The sequence below is a fragment of the Gigantopelta aegis genome, unplaced genomic scaffold (assembly GCF_016097555.1).
Source record: "Gigantopelta aegis isolate Gae_Host unplaced genomic scaffold, Gae_host_genome ctg3165_pilon_pilon, whole genome shotgun sequence".
Lineage (NCBI taxonomy): Eukaryota > Metazoa > Mollusca > Gastropoda > Neomphalida > Peltospiridae > Gigantopelta > Gigantopelta aegis.
Window position 1 is genome coordinate 38289 of NW_024533208.1, and position 25163 is coordinate 63451.

Genomic DNA, 25163 nt, shown 5'->3' on the forward strand with positions numbered 1-25163 from the left:
ATGATCGGTAAGAGAAAGAGAACCAGAGCAGTAGATGGAGGAGTAGAGGTGGTACAGAAACCAAAAGTAATTGAAGACTACAACATGATATGGGTGGAGTCGACAAGTGCAATCAACTTGAACTATATTATGGATATGTACACAGGTAATGCAAGTGGTGGAAGAAAGTATTTTTTCACTTATTTGATGTATCCATTGACAACACCAAAATTTTGTACAATATAGTTGCTGAAAAGCCTTTACCACAGCCTGATTTGCGGTTGTCAATGGCAGCGGACTATCAACTTTTCTTTTTTTTCTTTTTGCGCCAAAAATGTGCATTTTAAACCTTCTTTAAAAGATTTTTGACACGAAAGGATGTGAATTGTAAACCACTTTTGAAAACCTTTTCGTCCCAAACTGTATTATTTTGACCCCTTTGTTACAACTGACATGTGAATAACTTTGCCGTTTTACGTGCTATAGACATGAAACTTGCACAATCGATTTAGTTTGCAAATGCGCATTTTATACAAAATTTGGCTCTCTAGTGCTATGAGAAAGTACCAAACTAGAAACTCCAAACATTTTCAATGGCATACCTTTCACATACTTCAAATTGCACACCTTTGAGGGTTTAATAAAAAACAATTTTTGCCTTGAGAAGTCAGCCATCTGTCATGTGGCAATTCAAAATTACAATTCTAATTATATGAACAAATGGTATATTATAACAATTATTATTAAAATAATAACCAGGTATCGTCTTTTGTGATTTGAGGCAGCTATAAAGCCACCATTGTTTGAAAGAACCTTTCGACATAGAAGGAAACTGAAATATGTGCTAAGTTTCTCCTTCCATAACCTCTTGATGCTGGTACGTGAAAGTTTTGTAGCATCAGAGGTTTGTTTCAGAGATCCTTCAGTCTGTTTACGCCTGCCAAGTTCCTCAAAATATTCATAGACATTCACAACAACCTCCTTTGTTTGCGCTCTCAATCTCTTTCCAGTTGGCATGTTCACAAACACAAGAGAAAACGTGGCAGTGTTCGCATGACATTCACGTGAACAATAATGAATATATATTAAAATGTGCTTCAGCGCTAATTGTGTATAATAGGGAAGGAGATTCCTCACCTTACATTCCATGCATAAAACACCTTTTTTTTAATAAAGGGCTCTTCTCAACTTGGACATAGTATAATGTTGTTGTAAGCTGATAATTATTTTCTATGTCCTACTATTATTTCTCAAATGTATCAGTAATATCACTTGGATAATGCATAATTGTGTCAATAATTGATGATGTTATGACATGTTTGCAGTGAGGGATGGATGTATGGCATACAAACTATTCTTAACACTATAATATATAAAATCATAGCTTACTGTACATAATAAACATGTACAAGTAGTACATAGATAGTAACCTCATAGTGTCTATAAAGGAGCTTTGGCTACATTTTAGCTGACAACTTCTCATACTCTATTCATAACTCATTTGATCATAACAATAATATTCTTGTTCTGTTAGGTGCCCAGTCATTCATATATGTATATAATTGAGCTACTTATGGAAATGCCACAAAACACTTCTACCAAATACGGTAAGTTTCAAACATGTTAACTGTATGAAAAGTTTGCATGCTATGATTACAACATCATCAATAGTTAGAAAACACATTATCTTCAGATAGTAGTCAAAACAACAAATATACTTTTGTAGTCGTCATGACATTCTTAACACAAGTCAAAAACTATTTCAACAAAGTCAAAGTGAAGAAGGTGTGTCAGTCATCAATTTATCAGTTGTATCTCAGAGGCCTAGTTCATCTAAACAAACGAGAGAGCAATCCATGGAGCACACTTATACCTTATTCTCTTTGTTTGACTGGTGCTAGAAGAGACAAAACCTTTGAATTTGTTAAGGTAACAAATTGTATGTGCATACATGCTGTGATTGTCAACATACTCTTTAGTCTGTGCAAGCTTATCGTGCATATTATAAAGATCATTCAGGTCTTACCCCACCTGTTTCTGCCATCCATCACAGAAGACATTCTGCTCCTTCTTTGGGGGGCAGGTAGTAAACTCTGTTGGTTTGACTTTGCAGATTGACTTTAATCATAACTTTGCTATATTGCTTGCTATAGCATTATATCTGATGCCTCTCATTCTTGCAATTCTTATAATGGCATTTACAAAGGAAATGTCCTTTTGAAGTGTACAACCATCCATATAAATTCATGTGTATAATCTTCCATTAGGAGTCACTTTCATCTGCAAATTCAAACAAAAAGAGTTTAGTTACATTTATTTTCAAGATATATTTTATCTTTAAAGTTTTGCTATGAGATACAGCATATTTTCAGGATGTTATTACTGCACAGCATTGTAACATGCACATATACCATTAAGTATATCACAAAACTTAAATATTTACCTTTGTTTCTAGATACCAGGCTAACAAACTTCCAAACAACAAACTTACTAGTTCTCACTATGTTAATTCAGAAAGACGTGGATCTGCAAAAGAGCGAGCTACCAGAGATGTGTTCTTTCAGAAATGCTAACTATGTTTATGAGTTCATGAGTGTTGTTATACTAAATGTTTATGTAAATTATATATATTAGCCTTTATTAGTAAATAGTTGTTACTTTACTTTTCTCTCAGAACTCGAGCATAATTTTTCACTTTATAAAAAAGAATTAGTTGGATAAAGAAACTTATCTACGACAATTATGCCAGCCTCTTCAGTAAGAAATTGGCATGTAAGTAACAGGCTCTAGTATATCTCAACTTTAATGTCATAACAATATCCTATAAACCCCTGTCTAGTACAGTGCTGATTGTTGCTAGTCAGAAAAGTGAAAGACATACTTAAGAGTTTTATTAGATTGCTCTCATCCTGTGGCAGAGATGTTAATCTCTGTAGACGAGACTTGTTGTGATAACAGAGGTTTCCATACATGAAGTGTTGTCGCGCGGATCGATAGTAATAATAAACAATTTTTTATGGGTGGTTTCAACAATTACAGTATGTAGAGGAAGATCAATTAATAACACTGATTTGCTAATACCATGGCTTCCTGTCTATTTGCAAATAGTTTCAACATTCTGCAAGCATACTACACTACTTGGTTTTAACTGTGATAGCCATGAAAAAAAAAACAAGGTGATTACACTTGACTAAAGTGAGGAACACAGTAACAATAAAAAATATGCACTAAAGATTATAGTGCTTAACCTTGCTGCGGTCTTATCCAGAGACTTTCTTTATTCTTTTAGCCTCCTCAAGTGCAACGTGTCGATGACTCGCAAAGGAGTGATAGTACTTCTTTTCTTTTAAACAGCAGCTAAAGACGAGTAAGTATTAAAATAACACTCAGCATTTGCTGCTGTTTTCTGCTTTAATCAATTAAGAAATCATTAATTTAAAAAAAAAGTGACATTATACAATTATGTACATTAGCAGTATACATTAGCAGTTATAATATATTAATATCTATAAATTACCTGGAAGTCTTTTAGTTCCTCTTCCATTTTCTCTAATGATGTTTTTTACTAGCAGCTGAAAACAAAGCATGAGCATATCTTTCTTCTAATCCATAAACTTGAATAGGAGCCTATAATATAAAAGAAATAAAAAAACAGAGTTGCCATGGGATATTAGGAGGACTGAGTGAAATCCAGTGTTATATTAAGTTTAGACTGTTCTTATGATACAAAGAGGGTAGGTAACAATCAACAGATGTTTAATATTTTATGATACGGTTATGTTATATATAAGGATATATTAGAACACTGTGAATATAGGAAAAATAAATTTAATGGGTGGTAGTAACTACATTTATATAGTATGTATAGCAAGTTTGTAGGGAATAAAATATACTTTGAAAACAATTTACTATAATGAAAGGACAATAATAGGCTATCAATAATGGAGAGATCTATATGCTGTAATGCACTACACAACAAGTACAACTGTACAAACTAGTCACAAATCACAATAGATATCGTTTTTTGGTTGGAAATCAAAATCTAATGACCACATACCATTTAATTACGGTTAATAATTTAGTATTATAAAATAAATTGTCTTATGCACATCATTCCATATATCTGGTAATATTATTAATATCAGATTTATTCAATTTTAGGGTGGAATCTAGTTTCTATAATTTTTATAATTTACATAAACTAAATAAAGTTGCTGGCTTGAGACTGTTGAGAGCAAGACCACATGCTGCATGTATGTACTCATTAACAGAACCAAATTAAATACTCTTCATTGAGATGATTGCCTCATTAAAATGTTGACCAATACTATACCTGTTATCACATTTTAGACATTTTAGACAATTACCTTCACACTTTGTTGTGCAGCTGCTTCTGTTTGTAATGTTGTACTCAGATATCTCACTGAACTAGTCTAAATCAATAAACAACAAACCACATACAACTTAATGTACTGTAAACTCTAAAATCACTGAGATACACTTTCATATTGATTGTCTCTAATTATCAATCTGAAACCAAAGGAGGTTATCCATTACTGAATGTTGTGACAACGACCAAGCCAGAAGTCAGACTCCACATAGTCTCATACCCAGACCTACAAACATCAGGAAACATGTACGTCTGCATTGGTATGATGCTGTACATAGCTCAACATTGACCAATTCATGTTGATATGATGCATGTAATATTTCCAGCCTTATATTAAGAGATATATGTACAGCATTATGTAAGTAATTACTGAATGTTACATAATTATTTCAATACTTGTTTTAGCTATATACTTGCTAAATGGTTGACTCTGAGCCAGCAAAGTGCTCTGATACCAATTAGGTTATACAAAAATTTAACCCCTCGTTAAATGTAAGTGAGAATAGCTGTTAAAATATAACTGTTCATAGACTTTTTTTAATGAACTCCATTGATAACTAAGGCATTTGTACAAACTGAAACACATTAGTAATAGTATCATCAATGAAACTGAGGTATATGATGTCTGACATTATTTGTCCCTGATCTTTTTTCTTGATATATTAGAACTACTGCTCAACATTTGTCATTAAGTGTTCATCCTCTTATACTATAAATTTAGATGGTCGCTTTAAAGAAAGGAAAGTTCATAGAGTTACCATATCTTAGTCACTGTACTACTACTCCATGTTGGTAAGTATATCTAGCTTAAGTATAACCAATGAAACTGATTTATAATGTTTTGATTTTTATTTCTTTATATTAATATCTTGTCAATTGATATGATTTTATATTTATACTGTTTCAAACCATTGTCATTGACAATGTCCTCAAATTTAAATCTCAGACAATGATATTCCTCGCTACAACAAAAGGGAAAGACCTTAGTAACAAATACGGTCAGATAGCAGTACTCCATGTTGGTTAGTATATCTAGCTTACCCAACTTAACTATTAAATTCAGTGAGCTTTAGCCCTTAGTTTTTAGTGAATCAGCCAAGTCACTGTCAAATTACTTCAACCAAGTCATTTGACAATGTCCTCTGAAGTAAATCTGAGACAATATGATCTTTTGCTACAAAAAAAGGGAAAGACAGTAGTAACAAATACGGTCACAGTAGCAGTACATGTTAGTATATCTTGCTTGATTTAGTAAATTGAGTGATTTACCCCTTAGTTTAGTGCATTTGTATATATCAGAACTAAGCCTTTGTACAAGAAATTTGGAGAAACATACTATCTCACTAGTCCTTTTATCTGTAATATATAGACTTTAGAACCAGTTGGTTTAGTATAAGTTGGAAACTGGATTCCATTCAGCCAAGTGATTTTATACAGTGTTCTCCCATTGTAATTCTGCCAGACAAGGATGTTTGTCTCTACAACAAAAAGTAAAGACAGTATAACAAGTACTTGTCATAGTTTGTACTCCAGTATATCTTGAACACTTTTAAATTCAGTGAGCTTTAGCCCTTATTTTAGCAAACAATGTCATAAGTCATTTGAAAAATAGCAACCAATGTATCAGGACTTTACTTCTGGGCTGTTTAGCAAGACAGAAGAAGTAACTGGATTCCTTGTAGCCAAGTCATTTCACAGTGTTCTCTGCAGTAAATCTGAGACAAGGACGTTTGTCTCTACAACAAAAGGTAAAGACAGTAGTAACAAGTATACGGTCAGAGTAGCAGTACTCCAGTATATCTAGCTTGCCCAACTTAACTTTTAAATTCAGTGAGCTTTAGCCCTTAGTTTTAGTGCATCTGTTATCTGAACTAAGCCTGTCATAAGTCATTTTGAAAAATAGCAACCAATGTATCAGGACTTTACTTCTGAAGGGCTGTTTAGCAAGACAGAAGAAGTAACTGGATTCCATGCAGCCAAGTCATTTGGCCGTGTTCTCTGCAGTAAATCTGAGACAATCATGATGATCCTGGCTGCAACAAAAAGGAAAGACAGTAGCAACAAATACAGTAACAGTAGCAGAACTCCAAGTGTCTTAGTATATCTGGCCTGACTTTTTAAATTCAGTGTGCTTTATCCCTTAGTTTTAGTCCGTCTGTTATTTGAACTAAGCAACTGATGTCTCAGGACTTTACTACTCTAGTCCTTTTTAGCAAGACAGATGGAGGAACTGGATTCTATGCAGCCAGGTGATTTGACAGTGTTCTCTGCAGTAAACCTGAGACAATGATTTTCCTCGCTACAAACAAAATGTAAAGACAGTAGCAACAAATATGGTAGGAGTAGCATTACTCCATGTGTGTTAGTATATCTAGCTTGAAACTTTTAAATTCAGTGAGATTTCGCCTTCGCTCTAGTGCATCGGATATCTAAACTAAGCCTGTCACAAGTCATTTTGAAAACATACTATCTCACTAGTCCTTTTCTCCGTATATAGACTTTAGTAACCAGTATATTTAGTACAATGTAAATAAATTAAAAAAAAAAAAAAGTAGTACAATGTGCAGTTTTTTTGAAATGGTACTACTGATGGGAGCCGAATGGTTTTATATTGTCGTCATAACAAAATTCCATGTTGAAGTATTAGGCAGAGTATTATATACTGATTATTATTATTTATTTATTGTGGCCAGTTTTATTTATTGGTTGGTTGCTATGATAGGGGCTATTGTATTAACTCATGACACTGGTACAGAAATTCAGGATAGAAAAAGGCAAGATATTTTTGTTCAAACTAGTCATCAAGTATGGCAAGAGGTATAATTTGAAGACTGAAATTGGTCATATTTATGGACCAACCAGAATATTAAAATGAGTACGGAAACTTATCAGCATATTTCTGTTATTATTATTTAGTCTAATTCTTTCTACTGTTATATCTGGTGCTTCTTATATAGTGGGGGTAAAACAACCAGACGGTGAGAATGTATCAGTATATGAGTGTGGTTTGACCCCTTTGAGCCTTCAAGAATACCCTTTTCTGTAAGATTTTTTTTAGTGGGCATCTTTTTTATAATAGTTGATTTGGAAATTTCTTTTCTTTTCCCTTGGTGTGTGGTTTATAATCAAATAGGTTTATTTGGATTTTGAACTATCATTTTTTTAATAATTTTAATTTGATCTAAATCAATGACAAATATATCACTAATACATTATGAATGAGTAAAAGGTGTTTGGAATGAGAATAAGGAACCCCCCTTAGGTGATATAGTTTAAAGGTAAAACAATTATCTCATACGTAATAAGATAGAGGTTAAACTCCTCTTTTCACCTGAAAGGTTATTATGTGTTATTATTATTTTGATCTTATTTAAAGATGGATAAAAGGATGATTCTATTTAAGTGGGAAGTAGCATAGGTAGCTCAATTGGTAGAGCAAAACACTGAAAATGTTTGGGTTACCAGTTCAAGTCCGATCTTGGGCAATTCCTTTGATTTGGGGAAAATATAAAGCGTGCGACACTTATAATACATGCTAGGAAAACGAACTCAAAAGACTTTTTTTTTGATAATATGTCCCGCACTGGTGAGTAATGTTTTGGAGCTAATTAATTGGTCTGTTAGAAAATAGTCGGGTTTATATATACATAGCCAGTTATTAGGCAAGAATCGTATTAGGTTGAAGGGGATATTAAAGTCCACCTTACAAGGATGCGTAGCCAAGAGGACACACTTTCACTGAAACAAGGGGAAGACTCAAATAGAGGCAGCAGTAGGCAATATTGTGCAATGTATGAAAGTATGACCCAGAAATGTTGCATAAATAGACTGTCTAATATACGTGGCAGCAGACGCGGTTATCCGTAAGGTCTAAGTTTTTATTACGAAAAAGGCATAAAGAGTGTATAGGCGAATTTTGTTAGATATGGGTTTTAACGAGGTAATTGGAACTTTTATGTAGCGTTAGAATGCTTTTATATAAAATAGAACACCAGAGGCAAAGGCGGATTACTAGTTATAACTGACGTTGGTACACAAAAGTGGGGGTAGCAAACAGGATTAGATACCATGGTTGTCTCCACTGTAAACTATGAATATTAGACGAAAGATAACTGCTGTCGAGGATAACTCAGAAAATTCCACCTGAAGAGTATGGTTGCAAGATTAAAATTCCAAAAATTTGGCGGTTCACTAAACCAATTAGATGAGCATGTAGTTTAATTCGATAATATGAGATTAACCTTACACCAAAACTTGAATATTTAAAATTAGGGATTTTTTGTGTTTAAAGGATATTAATTACAGGTATTGCATGGCCGTCGTCAGTTTTGTGTTGTGAAAGAAATAGAATGAACTTAACCCTTAACTGTGATTGTAATAAATAGTTTTTCAATTTTACGGCATTGGGGATGACGTCAGGTCCTTATGATCCAAATGTTTTGGGCTACATATGCGCTACAGTTTTTTACACAAAAAGCAAAATATAATTTGGTTAAAAAGCTTTAAAGTAAAAGTTCGGATTGTCTTATGAAATTGGGGCAGGAAGTTGGTTTTAATAGTAATCGGGAAGTAGAGCATTTCGGTGAATACGGCTCTAGTGTTCGTACAAATCGCTGTCCACTTTTACCGAGTAAAAGACTCCCAAAGTGTCAACCCAGTAATATAAAAAGTAAGCGTTGTGTAGCAAAGTTAAGTGCATATTATATTGGGGGGGTTGGTATTACGGATAATATACGAGGTTGAAGAAGTTGTAAGTAACACAGCGACAGTATTGGAAAATATCCTCGGATTAATGCATATATAATTTAACAGGAAAATAACTTATTTCCATCATTTTAAAGTGGGTTCAAGTCCCACTATGTCATAGAAGGTGTTTAACTCAGTTGGTAGAGTGTTGTCTTACACCATGAAAGTCAAAAGTTCAATTCTTTCAGCACCTAGGTAATAATTAGTATAAATAAGTAACAAATGGAGGACTAGGATGTTATATTTAAGGATGGTATTAATAATGAAATCGGCAAGGAGATACGATGAAAGCTGAATTTCCTAAAGGGAAATCATAAAGGGGACGTCTGTCTCTTGAATACCCTGGGAATTGAAACATCTTAGTACCAGGAGAAAAAAAGAAATCAAGTGAGATTTCGTTAGTAGTGGCAAGCAAAAGCGGATATAGATGTAAGAGATCGTAAATCCAAAACCGAAGAGGGTGTCAGGCCTGTAGATTAATTGGTCGAGGGGTAACCAAGAGTAAAATTATTTGAAGAGAGGTATACCACATATCTAAAACTAATAAAAATAACATACCTATAGTTAATTAGTACTGTGAAGGAAAGTTGAAAGAGATGATAGTGAAATAGAACCTGAAATTTGTTAACTTACAAGCAGACGAAATTGTCGTACCTTTTTGTATAATGGGTTCGCCAGATAAATATTGGACAAACTTAAGTTGATAGACGTAGGTGAAGTGAAAGCGAGTTTTAATAGAGCATTAGTCAAATAGAACCGAAACTAAGTGATCTAGCCATGGACAGTTTGAAGTCTACCGAGTAGGTGGATGGAGGAGCGAACCGTGAATGTGGCAAAATTCTCATATGATCTGTGGTTAGGGTTAAAAAGCCAATCGAACTTGGTGAAAACTGGTTTTCTGCGAAAACTATTGAAGTATGCGTCATAATGATATCCTTACACGGTAAAGCACTGAATGGGTTTAGGGGCTTAAGTTTACTAAATTAACCAAATTATGACTGTGTGGGAAGTAATTATGATAGACAGACAATGGGTGAAAAGGTTAATTGTCAAAGGGGAATAACCAAGATCAGAAGTTAAGATCATCAAAATAATCTAAGGGTAAAAGGAGATTTAAGTTTATAAAAATGTTTTAAAATAAAGCCAATGAGAAAATAGGCTTTAAACCAGCCATCTTTGAAAGATTACATAATAGTTCACTCAACTAAATTTTTTAACTTCAAAAATTTAGGAGGCTTAAGTTATAGATTTTAATGTGTATCGAAACTCTGAATTTATAGTAGTAGCAGAACGTACTGTAATTAGGCAGCCCCCTTAGTGGCTTGAAGTCGATGGGATATTAAATAAATAGTGGACTAAGGCTCAAGGAAGCGTTTATTTTAAAAAGGCTGTACTAAAACTAAACACAAGTGGGCTTAAAGTGATGGTATCTATTTATTTTAAGGAACTCGGCAAAATGTCTCTGTAATTCGCAAGAAAGGGAGTTGGGATGAAGGTAGGGTAGTCTTGGGTGGCTGTTTAAGGTGTATCTTGGCCTCAGAAAAGAGGGGTTGTTGACTGTTTACCAAAAACTAGCTTCCAGCAAAGAGCCAGGGGGCTTGAAGTACTGGAGGTGATACCTGCCCAATGATTGTATTTAAAACTAAGTAATAAAATAAGTTATTTGGTTAAGGACAATTAAATGGCCACGGTAAAACTGACCGTGATAATGTAGCGCAATCAATAGCCAATTAATTGTTGGTAAGTATTATGGCTTAACGAATGCCCCATTGTCTCAAGATAAAACCCAGTGAAATTGCTTTGTAGTGAAGATGCTACATTCAAATGTTAGACGAGAAGACCCTATGAGCTTTACTGGAGGCTTATAGTGTTCTTTTTTAATAATTGTGTAGATTATGTGGACGTCTGTGTTTAGCAGGGAATGACAAACCACTCTTTAATACTAAAAAGACTAAAATCGGATGTTTAGATTAAAAGATGTAAGCCAGACAGTTTGGTTGGGCGACTGCCTTCTAAAAAGTAACGACAGGTGTTGAGTAAGGTGAATGAATCTAATAGATCTAAAGTTTAAAGCTGACAGCAAGGAGGAACTTACCGAGTGACAAGGAAGTGGCTGTGGGTTGTATTGACCAATTTAATTTAAGGTGGTATAGTTAACGAGCAAGAAATAAAAAATACCATGGGATAAAGCGTATATGTTCGAGAAGTTCATATTGATGACTCCTATGTTGCAACCTCGATGTTGAAATGCAGTTTCCTAGAGGTGTAGCGGCTTCTAAGGGTTGGACTGTTTGTCCATTAAAACCGTACATGATTTGAGTTCAGACTTTTTTGAGCCAGGTCTGTTTCTATCTACAAATATTAAGAAAACATTCTATAACTATATTCTAGTACGAAGGACTTAAAATAGTTATCCTCTGGTGAACCAATAGCTTAATTGTGGTGGGTAGCTACGATAATAAAAATGGGCATTTGAATGATTCACGTGAGAAGTTTAATATTATCTGATGTTTCTAAAGACCGTTTGAGAATAAGGTATATAGGATCTGTGTTTTTCAATAGATGTGCACTTTAGTTATAATAATACTAATGTTTATATACTAATGTTATTTGCTATTTCATTTACGATGGCATAATTTTTCAGTATTTATTGATAATTTAATAGAACAAATTTTTTACTATATGGTTTTAACAGTAGCTGCTGCAGAATCTGCAATAGGTTTAGCAATATTAGTGGCATATTATCGAGTACGGGGTACAATATCAGTTAAATCATTAAACTTTTACAGGGTTATAAGTTGTAATTAATGGGGGTTTGAAATGATTAAAAGTTTGATAAAATAGAATGACCAAACATAGGTTTAAAGAGAGATCTAATGATTTTTATATTTAAGTCATTGATTATTTTCTACAAATCATAAAGATATTGGGACACTTTATTTATTGTTTGGGCCTTTTGGGGGATGATTGGTTCACCATTTAGTATGCTTATAAGATTAGAATTATCTGCCCCAGGGCGATGTTAGGGGATGATCATTTATATAATGTTATAGTGACTGCTCATGCCTTTGTAATGATATTTTTCTTAGTTATGCCAGTAATGATAGGGGTTTTGGAAATTGATTAGTTCCTTTATATATTGGTGCACCTGACATGGCATTCCCTAGATTACAATAATATGGACAGAGTTTTTGATATTACCCTCCTCTGTAACTGTTGATATGGCGATATTTATTATCAGGTTCTGCTTTTGAGCAAGAATTTTTATACAACAATGAGGGCTGGAACGGATGGACGGTGTATCCGCCATTATCTAGTATTCAAACACATTCTGGTATTCTAGCAGGGGTAACTGTTTAATATGGCGATATTTAGTCTTCATTTAGCCAGTGGGGGGATATCTTCTATCAACATTTTTTTTGGTTTTTTTTGGGATCCAACTTGAATTATTATTTTACCTGGATTTGGACTATTTTTAATATTTGGGCTAAAAAACAGGTATGGTTATTTTATGGTTAGAATTCATTATTTGTTTGATCATATTTTATGGTTATAGTAACTAGAGCATTTTTTACAGCTTATTATGTCATTGCGGTATTAGAATTAAAATATTTAGTTGAGTGGCTACTATTTTGGTGGTTCATTAAGATTAGATACACCAATGCTTTGAGCTGTAGGTTTGTTTTTTTTATTTACAATAGGAGGATTAACTGGGATTGTCCTAGCTAATTGTTCTTTAGACGTTGTATTACATGATACTTATTATGTTGTGGCTCATTTTAATTATGTTTTATCAATGGGTGCAGTAGTTTGCTATATTTGGGGGGTTTTATTATTGATTTGTAAAAATTAAAATATCTGGTTATATGGAAAAATGGAAAACTTTTGATTAATGTTTATCAGTGTAAATTTGAACTTTCTTCCCTCAACACTTTTTAGGATTAGCTGGCTTACATCGGCAGTATTCTGATTACCATGATAGTTTTGCAGGATGAAACCAAATAAGCTCTATGGGATCCATAATATCAATTGTAGCGGTAGGTAGTATGGTTTAATTATATCATATACGATGCTTACACTCAAGAAATACCTTTTGTAGGATGAGTGGAAGATAGTGGTCATTATCCATCTTCAGAATGGGCAAAACCATCACCACCTGCTCATCATACTTACAATGAATTACCTTTTGTTTACACAGAAACAATCACTTGAGATTGTTTTTTAATAAAGTAGCATAGGGGAAAATGCAATATACAAGTAAGTATATTATGTAAGTTTGTAGCTTCCCTTTATATTTTTGATGCGCTTGGGAAAAGGTGGCAGAGAGGTTTAATGCAAGTTTCTTGAAAACAATCAATCTTTAGGATTTCGTGGGTTCAAATCCCACTCTTTTCTGGATTATGAGATTATAGTTTAATTAGGTAGAACTATCGTTTGTCACATGATGGGTACGGGTTCAATCCCCGTTAATCTTGGGCGTTAGCAATAATAGGTATTGCAGTGGTTTGCAAAACGTCTTAGTATAGGTTCGATTCCTATCTAACTCATATTGTTTAAAATAGACCCCCTTGGGGAGTGAAAAGGATGGTAATTATTGTTATTACAAATTTTGGCTATTCAGTGCCATTACTTTATTTTCTATTCCATATTTACCATTGGAAGAACGAAAGGTTTAGGTTATATTCAATGTAGGAAAGGGCCAAATATAGTGGGGTGATATGGATTGTTACAACCTACTGCTGATAGGATTAAAATATTTACTAAAGAAATAATTATAGCAAATCATCTATTTGTTTATATATATAACGGTGCCGTTTTATTGTTGACTTTGGCATTTGTTGCTTGGGGGGGTATACCTTATGGAGAAGGCATAGTTTAAGTGATTTAACGATAGGTATATTTATATAGATTCGCAGTATCTTCTATTAGTGTTTATGCTGTTTTAATGTCTGGGTGGTCAAGTAATTCTAAGTATGCATTTTTAGGAGTGATTAGGGCCGCTGCTCCAAATGATAAGTTATGAAGTGTCTATAGGATTAATAATTATTTCTGTTGTTTTATGTGTGGGGGCTTTAACTTTAACTGAAATATTGTAAGCTCAAAAATAATTGTGTTTTTTCTCACTTTTTTCTCTGCAGCGGTATGTTTTTTTGTGTCTGCTCTTGCAGAAACTAATAGAGTCCGTTTTGATTTAACAGAGGGGGGAGTCTGAATTAGTATCTGTGTTTAATCTTGAGTACTCTCGTATGTCTTTTGCTGTGTTTTTTTTAGCGGAATATGCTAATATAATTTTAATGTCTGCTTTTGGAGGTAATATTTGTTTTTTTGGGAGGGAAGTTTAGGTTTTTATGTGATTTGGAATAAAAATAGCTATTATTATATTTTTATTTATTTGAATAAGAGCTCTTTTCCAAGAATAAGGTACAACAATTAATGGCTTTGATTATGAAAATCCTATTTACCTTTAAGTTAGCGTTTGTAGGTTCTAGTATCTGGGGCCCTTATAGGGTTTAATGGGGTTACCTCCTTTTTAATTCTTGTTCCAGATAAACCCGATAGCCACTGTGGTGGAAAAGGCAGACACACCAGATTTTTAAAATTGGCGGTACAGGCCATATGAGTTCAAGTCTATCAGTGGTAAGGTGGTTATGACAGAACATAAAATTGGTATTTAGCTCTCTGGCGGAGCGCAGTCTTGATAAGACTGAGAATATTGGTTCAATTCCAATTTTACTGAAGGAGTCTGATAATGAGATTGGCAGAGTGGTAATGCGTTCCGCTGTAAACGGAGGGTTTTTTTTAACCTATCGAGAGTTCAAATCTCTCTCTTACTATAAAATATGGGAGTTTAAGCTGATAGGCTTATTGGTAAAGCATGTGGCTCATAAATACAGTGGTTAATTGGTTCGCTTAATGTGTTTATTGTAGAGTAAACTAAAGGTTAGTTACTAGACGCAATTTCTGGGATGTAAGTTTGAGTCTTACCTCCTCTATTAATAAAGAATATTATGTAGTATTTAATGTATTGAAATTTTAAGATATAAATACATCTCAGAGGTATTATTGAGTATTGTGGTATTAAGTTTAGTTTTTTTTATGTATTTGCAGCAGTAGTCCTTTAATAAAATGGGTCGGATTGAGAGGGTATGGGCAGTGGGTTACTTGTAATAGGATAATTATAACAATTGGTTTACTGGATGCTGGGCGGGAATTGTAATAGGGTCAAATGGGCTATTGATGGTAATGTTGAATTTTATATTGAAGATAATTATAATAATTGGTTCATTTTCATATGTTAATGAGTGGAATGTCGTGCCCATTTGGATATTTGTGGTGTTAAGTTTCTTAATTGTAAGTTTCGTCGTCCAATTCACTTTCGTTATTTTGCGATAGAACTTTCAAACTTATCATTGTTTATTTTTTGGCCAGCGTTAAAAGAGATACTAATACAGTACAGAAGCTGGGTTAAAATATTTTGTAATTAGGGGCTGTTTCTTAGGTTTACTTTTTATTTGGTTGTGCTTTACTTATATAGGATTGTGGGGGAAACAGATATCAAGGATAAAATTCAGTGTTAAGTGGGGTATCGGTAAAATTTTGATAGCTGTTTCTTCATTATTTAAATTGTCTGTGCTCTTCTCTTTTCATATGTGAGCTCCTGATGTGTACGATGGTGCCCCCATGCCAATGACTACCACGTTGTTAGCTACACTTCCTTAAAGTAGGTGTCTTTTCTATTTTCGTTCAAAATAGGGCGCAGTAACTAATGTAGTGTTTAAGTGTGTGCTGTATTATCTATTATTTATGGAGGAATAGGGGTGTTGAATCAAACAAAAATTAAATGTTTATGCTTATAGTGGACTGAGCATATGAGTTTTTATTTTGTTTGGTTGTGCTATAGGAACTTTGAAAGTATCAAGCTAGTTTGATTTAATATAATTCTATAGGTAAGTATGTCTATTTGTGGATTTTATATAATATAGTTGTAGATTTCTCTTGATATTTAAAAGTGGAATTTAGCTTTTTAGCGACAAGCGATAAATCCTGACAATTGCCAGGAACGTTGGCTTAACTTTTTTTATCTACTGCAGGGTACCTCCTTTTGGCTGGGTTTGTTGAATAAATGTTAATAGTATTATCCAGGGTGTCTCGTGGTATTACTATTTAATAGGTAATAGTGGCGTTATTAGTTCGGTAGTTAGCAGGGGTAATTATGTAAGGGCTTGTTCAAATAATAGACTTTTAAACAGTATTGAACCCTAGGGGGGTCTATATTTAGTTTGTGCAAAAACTGTTAAATGAGAAAAAAGGGTGGATTCCAGTAAATTCTTTATTGATAGGATTCCTTTTTTAATTTATTGTATTTTTAATGATTTCCCTAATTTTTTACTTCAAATAACGCTATACTACACAAAAAAAAGCTTATATTACATTTACACAAGTTATTTGTGGATGTCTGCTGATGTATATATTGTTTTAATTCTTCCCTTTATTGAGTGCAATCATATCGGACTATTCGGAAGAAAGTAGAAACGAAGGGGCAGGAATATTTTACTTCTAGTTTTATAGTAATTAGTGTAGTTATAATCTTGTTGTATATTTTATGATGGTTGCTTTAAATTCATCTGATACATATATAATGGAAGTGGTTTGATTCAGAATTATTAACCTACTTATTTTGGTTACAATTTATAGTTTAACATCTATTATTTTAATAGTTATAACGAGTGTATCTGCTTAGTACATATTTCTTCTATAGGATATAGTCGGGTGTTATGATCCCCATATTCCTCGATTTATGTCTTATTTATCTTTGTTACTATTTTTAATGATTGTATTATTGGACAAGTGATAAGATAACATAATTGTATATTATTGTTATAGGGGCGGTAGTAATTATCAGCACAACTAGGGTTACATACTTGACTGCCTGATGCAATCGAAGGGCTACTTCCAGTGTTGGCTTTAATACATTCGGCTACAATGGTAATGTGTGGGTGGTTTTTAATAATTATTAGGTCAGGGCCTCTTTTGAAGGGTCCCTTTAGCTTAACAATTGTTATGATTTATATGGCTTTACTGCTTTTTTGCTGCTACAACTGGGGTTTGTACAGAACGATTTAAAAAAAGTTGTAGCCCCTTATTCAACATGTAGTCATTGGATATATGGTAGGGGTTTGTGAATTTCTAATTATTCACAAGTTTATTTCATTTAATGAATCCATGCATTTTTAATGTTTGTTATTTGTTAAGTGCGGGAATCGGTATCCATGCTGTAAGTGATAGCAGGAGATAAGAGGAAAAAATGGGCTTAGGGATTAATTACATCTATCCCTTTACTTACACATCATTTTATTGGTTTCATTGTCATAAATAGGATTTCCTTATTTAACGGGGTTCTATTCAAAAGATTCAAAAGATTTAATATTGGAGTTATAACTTATGATGGTATTATATATCTTTTGGCTTACTGATTAGGGAGTTTTGTCAGCTTTATTAACGACTTTTTATTCTTATTAGGCTGATATATTTAACAATTTATAACAAATAACAAATTCGAAAAGAGAGATACTTATGGTGTGTATCATAACCTTCTTTAAATATATGCTTTCCTTTGGTTTATTAAGGCTTTTGGTAGCATTTTTGTTTGGGTATTTGGGGGAAAGAGATAGTTTTATTCTAATGTAATGGGTCCAGTTTGTTAACCAATTCTGTAAAGATGATCCCTTTATTATCTAGTTTATTTGGAGGGATTTGGGCCTTTGTTGTTTGTAATTATTTTCTGGTTTTATCCGGCTTGTGGTGGAGTCGAAGGGTTTTTTGACTTCATATAAACCACTTGGTGTATACTTTTTTTAATTCTGCTTGACAATTTAATTTATAATAAAGCATTTTATTGTTAAAAACATAGAAAGTTTTGGTCATTTAATAACGTATAGAGTAATAGACCCGGGATTTTATAAGAATTATAGGACCAAGGGGGATATCTAATGTTTTTATAAATTAACTCAAAATATTAGTAATTTACAATCGGGGATGGTGTTTTTATTATGCTTTAATTATGAATTGTGTTTACAACGTTTTTAAAAAATTTGTTTTTATTTATATCGGGTTTTAGCTTACATATGGTAGAGGCAGAGGCTTTTGCAAGTCTAAGGTTTGCGGGTTCGAGGCCTGTACAACTCCAGTGAAAATAATTAAGGGTTGATAAAGTAGAACAATTAGGGTTATAAAAAATTTTTGAAAAGAGAGAAATATGATACTTTATTTATTGTTTATGGAAATTTGGCTTAAGGGGATGGCTCCTGAACCAGGACAATTGGGGTTTTAAGATGCAGCAAGCCCAGTTATGGAAGAAATATATTTTCCCATGACCAAATAATGTTTTATATTAACTCTTGTTGTATTGTGATGTAATAATACTAAACATTATCACAGATATTTAACCAATGCGAACTTTAATTGAAGTTATTTGGACTCCTAATCCCAGCAGTTATATTGGTAGTTTATGGCATTCCCATCTTTAAAAATTATTATATTTAATGGATGAAGTAATAGACCCAGCCTTGACTATTAAAGCTATAGGACACCAAATGGTATTGATCATATGAATATTCTGATTATCTTTACTATAAATAATAGAGGTAACTTTGTTAGGGTTTTCACTTGAAAAATTGATTTTTTTAAGTATTTTAATGCCGAGGTGCCCACATTAGTTTTGTAGAGCCCCTTTTCTTGTTATAATTGAAACGATTAGTTATGTGGCTCGTGCTATTTCATTGGGGTGCAATTGGCAGATTATATAATAGCAGTCATTTATTGTTTGCTATTACATCTGGGTTTGCTTTTAATATGATGTCTAATGGGTTAGTTGTTTTAAGTTTTTTTCCTATGTTAATAATGATATTTATAACTTTATTAGAAATGGCAGTGTCTGTTATTCAAGCTTATGTATTTTGTTTACTTACTGCTGTTTATTTAGAAGAAACAGTAGCATTGCATTAACCGTCGGCCCTGCCGGGTTATCCCTATAGCTCAATTGGTAGAGCATTTACCTTCGAAGTAAGAGGTTGTAGGTTCAAATCCTGCTGGTATATTTAGGAGAGAATAAATGATGCAAATACTTGTCACCCTTATCATTTAGTAGAACCGAGCCCATGGCCAGCATATGCTGCTTTTTTACTACCGCGGGGGGAGTGATGTATTTCCATGTCATGTTGGTATTAATTTTAGTCTTAATTACAATAATATTTACAATGATTGTATGATGACGAGATGTAATTAGGGAGGCCACTTATCAAGGACATCCATACATTAATAGTAAATCAAGGGTTAAGGTATGGGATGATTTTATTTATAATTTCGGAGGTTTGTTTATCTTTATCTTTTTTTGGGCTTTTTTCATAGTAGTTTAGCTCCTGCTGTAGAATTAGAGGCGGTTTGACCCCCAAGGGGAATAGATCCTTTAAACCTTTTCAGTGCCTTTATTAAATACTGCTGTTTTTGTTAAGTTCTGGGGAGACAGTTACTTGGGCTCATCATGCTATAATTAGCGGTAAGAGAAAAGAAGCTATTATAGGTATAGCTTTAACGGTGACATTAGGAACAATATTCACAGCATTACAAGGTATGGAGTATTATGAGGCTCCCTTTACAATTTCTGATTCAGTGTATGGTTTGACTTTTTTGTTACAACTGGTGCTCATGGGGGGCATGTATTAGTTGGTAGTTAATTTTTATTAGTGTGTTTGGGTAGACTAATAAATCATCAATTTACTAGACATCATCATTAGGGTTTGAAGCTTGCAGTCTGATGTTGACATTTTGTGGATTTTGTTTGATTATTTTTTTGTATTTATGTATTGACGGGGTTCATAAACCCCATCATTGGGGTTCGCCAAATTGGTAAGGCATATATTTTGATCTTAAATATACAGGTTCGAGTCCTGTACCTCTAGGTTTAAAAAGGAGATTAGGTTACTGGTAGACCAATAGCCTTCAAAGTTTTTAGTGTTGATTCGATTCCAGCATCTTCTGTTTTAGTTGGAATAATTAAGAATAATGGTTTTCTACAATAGCTTAATGGGAAAGCTTTTGGCTGTTAACTAAAATTATATCAGTTCGATTCTGATTGTAGAGAATTTAGGAGTGTGGTGAAAGGGGTAAGTAAACACATCTGATTTAGGATCAGGTATTTGCAGGTTCAAGTCCTGTTATTCCTAGAATGACGAAGTCTTTTAGAAAAGAAAATCCGCTTTATCATTAGTAAATGGGATGTTTGTTCATCTTCCCTCTCCTTCAAATATAAGTTATTTATGAAAATTTTGGTTCTTTATTGGGGATTTGTTTGATTATTCAGATTATAACAGAGATTTTTTAGCCATGCATTATTGTGCTGATATCGAATTAGTCTTTAAATCAGTGGCTCATATTTCACGGGATGATATTATGGGTTTTTATTAAGATATTTACATGCTAATGAGGCATCAATGTTTTTTTATGTGTTTATATACATATTGGTCGAGGAATGTATTATGGTAGTTATACCAAACAAATAGTGTGAAATGTGGGGGTATTATTGTATATATTAATGATAGGAACTGCTTTTATAGGCTATGTATTGCCTTGAGGTCAAATGTCTTTTTGAGCGCTACTGTTATAACTAATTTTTTTATCAGCTATACCTTATATAGGGGGATGATGTTGTAAGATGGGTTTGAGGGGATTTAGTGTTTCTAATGCTACTTTAAATAGATTTTACAGTCTTCATTATTTACTTCCTTTATATTAGCAGGGTTGGCTTTAGTACATTTAATTGCATTACATGAGGATGGATCTAGTAACCCTATTGGAGTCCGATCAGATATTGATAAAAATTCCGTTTTATTATTATTATGTATTAAAAGATTTATATGGGGTGGTTGTATTAGTAATAATTATTTCATTTTTTTGTGTTTTTATTTCGTGGTATACATAGGTGATCCGGAAAATTTTTGACAAGCCAATCCATTAGTAACTCCTGTGCATATTCAACCTGAGTGGTATTTTTATTTGCTTATGCCATATTACGATCTATACCTATAAATTAGGGGAGTTGTGGCTTTAGTGGCAAGTTTGTTAGTTTTATTTTTTTTAGCTCTTTTACATAAAAGTCGGTTAAGGGGGCTAACATTTAGACTGTTAAGTAAAATTTTCTTTTGACTTTTAGTTGCGGACTTTTTACTTTAACTTGAATAGGGGGCAGCCAGTAAAAGACGCTTATATATTAATAGGGCAAATAGCGGCCGATTTTTTATTTTTCGTATTTTTTGAATTTTAAGTCCTTTAATCAGTTATTTGGAAAATAAGTTATTAAAATTATCAACATAGAATTGTAAGTGCACGAGGGAAATTTTCTCATGGCTTAGCTTTTTGTAGCTCAATTGGTAGAGCATTTACCTTGTAAGTAAGAGGTTGTGGGTTCAAATCTCACTAAAGGCAAGGATATTATAACGTTGCGGGCAGTGCAGATAATTTTATAATATTTAAACCAAGGGAAAAGAAGATAGATGGCAGCAGAAATTTTAAGTGCAGCAAAATTTATAGGTTCTGGAGTGGCAAATATAGTGGCAGCTGGAAGTGGTGCAGGTATAGGGACTGTTTTTGGAAGTTTAATAATTGAATACGCTAGAAACCCATCTTTAAAAAAACAATTGTTTACATATGCAATTATGGGATTTGCCTTGTCGGAGGCAATGGGATTATTTTGTTTAATGATGGCATTTTAAATTTTATTTGCTTTATAAAGATTTTATTAGCTGGGGATATAAGATCCTTGATGATGAGGTGGCTGAGTATGGTAAAGCAGCAGTTTGCTAAATTGTTGGAGACAAGGATGTCTCCACATGGGTTCGAGTCCCATTCTCATCGTACAGGGAACAAATTAACAAGGTAGATTATCTGCTTTGGGTGTAGGAGGTTGTGGGTCAAATCCCATTTCCTGATGGGAGAGAAAATATGTTAGAATTTATTTTTATATTTCCCTTATTAGGGGGGATACATTTAATGTTAATACCGAGAGATAATAGTGTAAGACTGAAAAACCCGCTTTAGAATGGTCATTATTTACATTAGCAACTACAATACTTTTATGGCTTCTTTTGATGGGGATGGCCAATATCAAGCTATTAAAAAAATAGAGTGAATACCGGGGGTAGAGCCAGTATTTGGCTCTGTTGTTTTTGCAGTTGATGGGATTTCGATTTTTTAAAATATTAACGTGTTATTAACTCCAATTTGTATTTTAAGAAGTCGAAGTGCTATTAGATTTTTGATTAAAGAGTTTTTATTATGTTTATTATTAATAGAAAATTTATTAATGGGGGGATTTACAATATTAGATTTAGTGGGGTTTTATATATTGTTTGAGGGTATATTAATTCCCATGTTTTTAATAATAGGAATATGGGGTTCAAGGGAAGAAGAAGTGCAAGCATCTTATTATTTTTTCTTTTTTACTTTTTTTGGGTCTGTTTTTTATGTTATTGGCTATTTTACCCTGTATAGTCAGGCTGGAACTACGGATTATCAATTTTTATGTTCTCTTTGGTTTTAAAAGGGGGTTACAATGTTTTATTTGTTTAGGTTTTCTTTAAGTTTGGCTATTAAAATACCTACAAATAACATTCATATTTGATTGCTGCAGGCATTGTAGAGGCTCCTCTCACTGTGGTAGGATCGGTTAATTGGCTGGGGTGTTTTTAAATTAGGGAGATATGGATTTATAGATTTTTATGACCACTTTTGCCAGACATTTTGTGTATTTTGCTCCTTTAATTCAAACTTTGAACTTACTTGCCATAATATATGACAGTTTAACTACTTGTAGGCAGGTTTGATTTAAAACGAATAATTGCTTATTCTTCAGTAGCACATATGGGATTAGTTACTTTAGGTATATATTCCTTAGTCATACAGTTCAAGGGTTGTACGGTAGCAGCTATATTTTTAATGTTGGTCCATGGGTTAAGGTAAGCTCTGCTTTGTTTATAGCTTAACTTTTCTTTATGAGAGGCATCATACTCGTTTCGTCAAATATTAACGCCGGGGATGCGTAATAACCATGCCTTTATTTGGTATTTTAATGCTTTTATTAGTGCTGGCAAATGCTTCTACTCCTTTAAGTTGTAATTTTATAGGGGAATTTTTTTCATTATTGGCCGCTTTCGAATGTAGTGATGTAGTGGGTATATTGGCTTCATTAGAATGGTATTATCAGTGGGGTACTCAATATATTTGTATAATCGGGTTTGTTTTGGGGCCCCTTCTAGATATTTACATCTTTTCTAGGGATTTAAAGAGACGGAATTTTATACATTATTCCCATTAGTAATTTTAATTTTTTTAATGGGATATTCCATTTATAATAATAAATGAAATTAAAAGTACTCTCATATTTCAAGAATGGGGCTTTCTGTAAGGCCAGAGGATATAAAAGTAGCTCAGTTGGTAGAGTGAGGGTTTGTGGTCGCCAAGGTTGAGAGTTCAAGTCTGCTTCTTTCATACTCTAGTTTAATTTTATTTTGCTTTTGTTGTCTAGTGGTTAGGACATTAGGTTTTTCAACTTGAAGGTTGAGTTCAATTCTCCTCAGGAGTAGTACGGAAGGTGTTATTTTATTTTATTTACATTAGGGGTTATCATATCTGGAATAATGGTTATATCCGCCCTTAGCCTGCTTATTCGGTGCTTTGACTATTATGGCCTTTGTTATTGCCCTCCGCTCTTTTTATTTTATTAGAAGTAGAGTTTATTGCTTTTATATTTTTAATGGTGTATGTGGACGTACTATTTAGCTATTTTTATTTTTTATTGTGATAATGATGTTAAATTTACACGGAAGGAAACCATTGGGGATGGATATGGCTACAATTATTTACCGCTGGGTTTATAATAGTGGTGGTTTTTTTTTTTGAAATTAGTACAATGTAGCAAGTCTAAACAATATTAGTCAAGTGTTTTTATTTGCTACTAGCCTATATAGTACCCCCAATTTATCTTCTTTTGGTATCAGTATCAGCTTGTAATGGTTTTTATTGAGACCTTCTTAGAACAGCAATTACTTCATTTTAGTAAGCAATGTGGTCACCACTTTACTTCTGCAAGGCTGCTTTATGCAAGACAGAAGAAGGAACTAGATTCCATACAGCCACGTCCTTTGATAGTTTTCTCTACAGTAATCTGAGGCAATGATTATCCTCGCTACACACAAAAGGGAAAACAGTAGTAACAAATACGGTCAAACTAGCAGTATATTCCATGTGTGTTAGTATATCTAAATTCTTAACTTTAAAATTCAGTGAGCTTTAGCCCTTAGTTTAGTTTTAGTGCATCTGTTATCTGAACTAAGTTTGTCATAAGTCATTTTGAAAACATATATCACTATCTTTTTCTCTGTAATATATAGCCTTTAGCTGACCATTTTATTTAGTACAATGTAGCAAAACTATTAGTAAAGTGTTTTTATTTAGTACAATCCTATTTACGGCCCCCATTTGGTCTACTTTTGTGTCATTATCAGTTTGTAATGGCCTGTACTAGAAATGTTAACATTTTAGCAACCAAATGTCAGGACTTTATTTCTGCCAGGGCTGTTTAGCAAGACTGTGCAGTATTTCGTATTCAGCCCAAGTCATTTGACAGTGTTCTCTGCAGTAATCTGAGACAAGGATGTGCTCAGCGCTACAACAAAAGTGAAAGACTGTAACAAAAAATACAGTCAAACTAGCAGTACTCCATATGTGTTACTATATCTAATAGACACAATGATTGTGTCTACTTATTTATTAGTATCAACTTGTAGTGGTTTTGTACAAGAGAAATTAATAAACTTTGATTAGCATTTACTTCATTTTAGCAACAACGTGTCAGGACTTGACTTTGCAGGGCTGTTTAGCAAGACAGAAGAAGGAACTGGTTTCCATGCAGCCAAGTCATATCATAGTGTTCTACTACAGTAAGGGCAGAGACAACGATGTTCCTCACTACAGCAAAAGGGAGAGACAGTATTAA

At 33.3% G+C, this 25163-nt stretch overlaps 1 non-coding gene and 1 pseudogene across 1 annotated transcript; both read left to right on the top strand.

Moving 5' to 3' along the window:
* Positions 1 to 25163, top strand: LOC121391963 (annotated as a pseudogene).
* Trnat-ugu lies at positions 21522 to 21595 on the top strand. Its single transcript has one exon. It is a non-coding gene; the product is annotated as a tRNA-Thr (tRNA).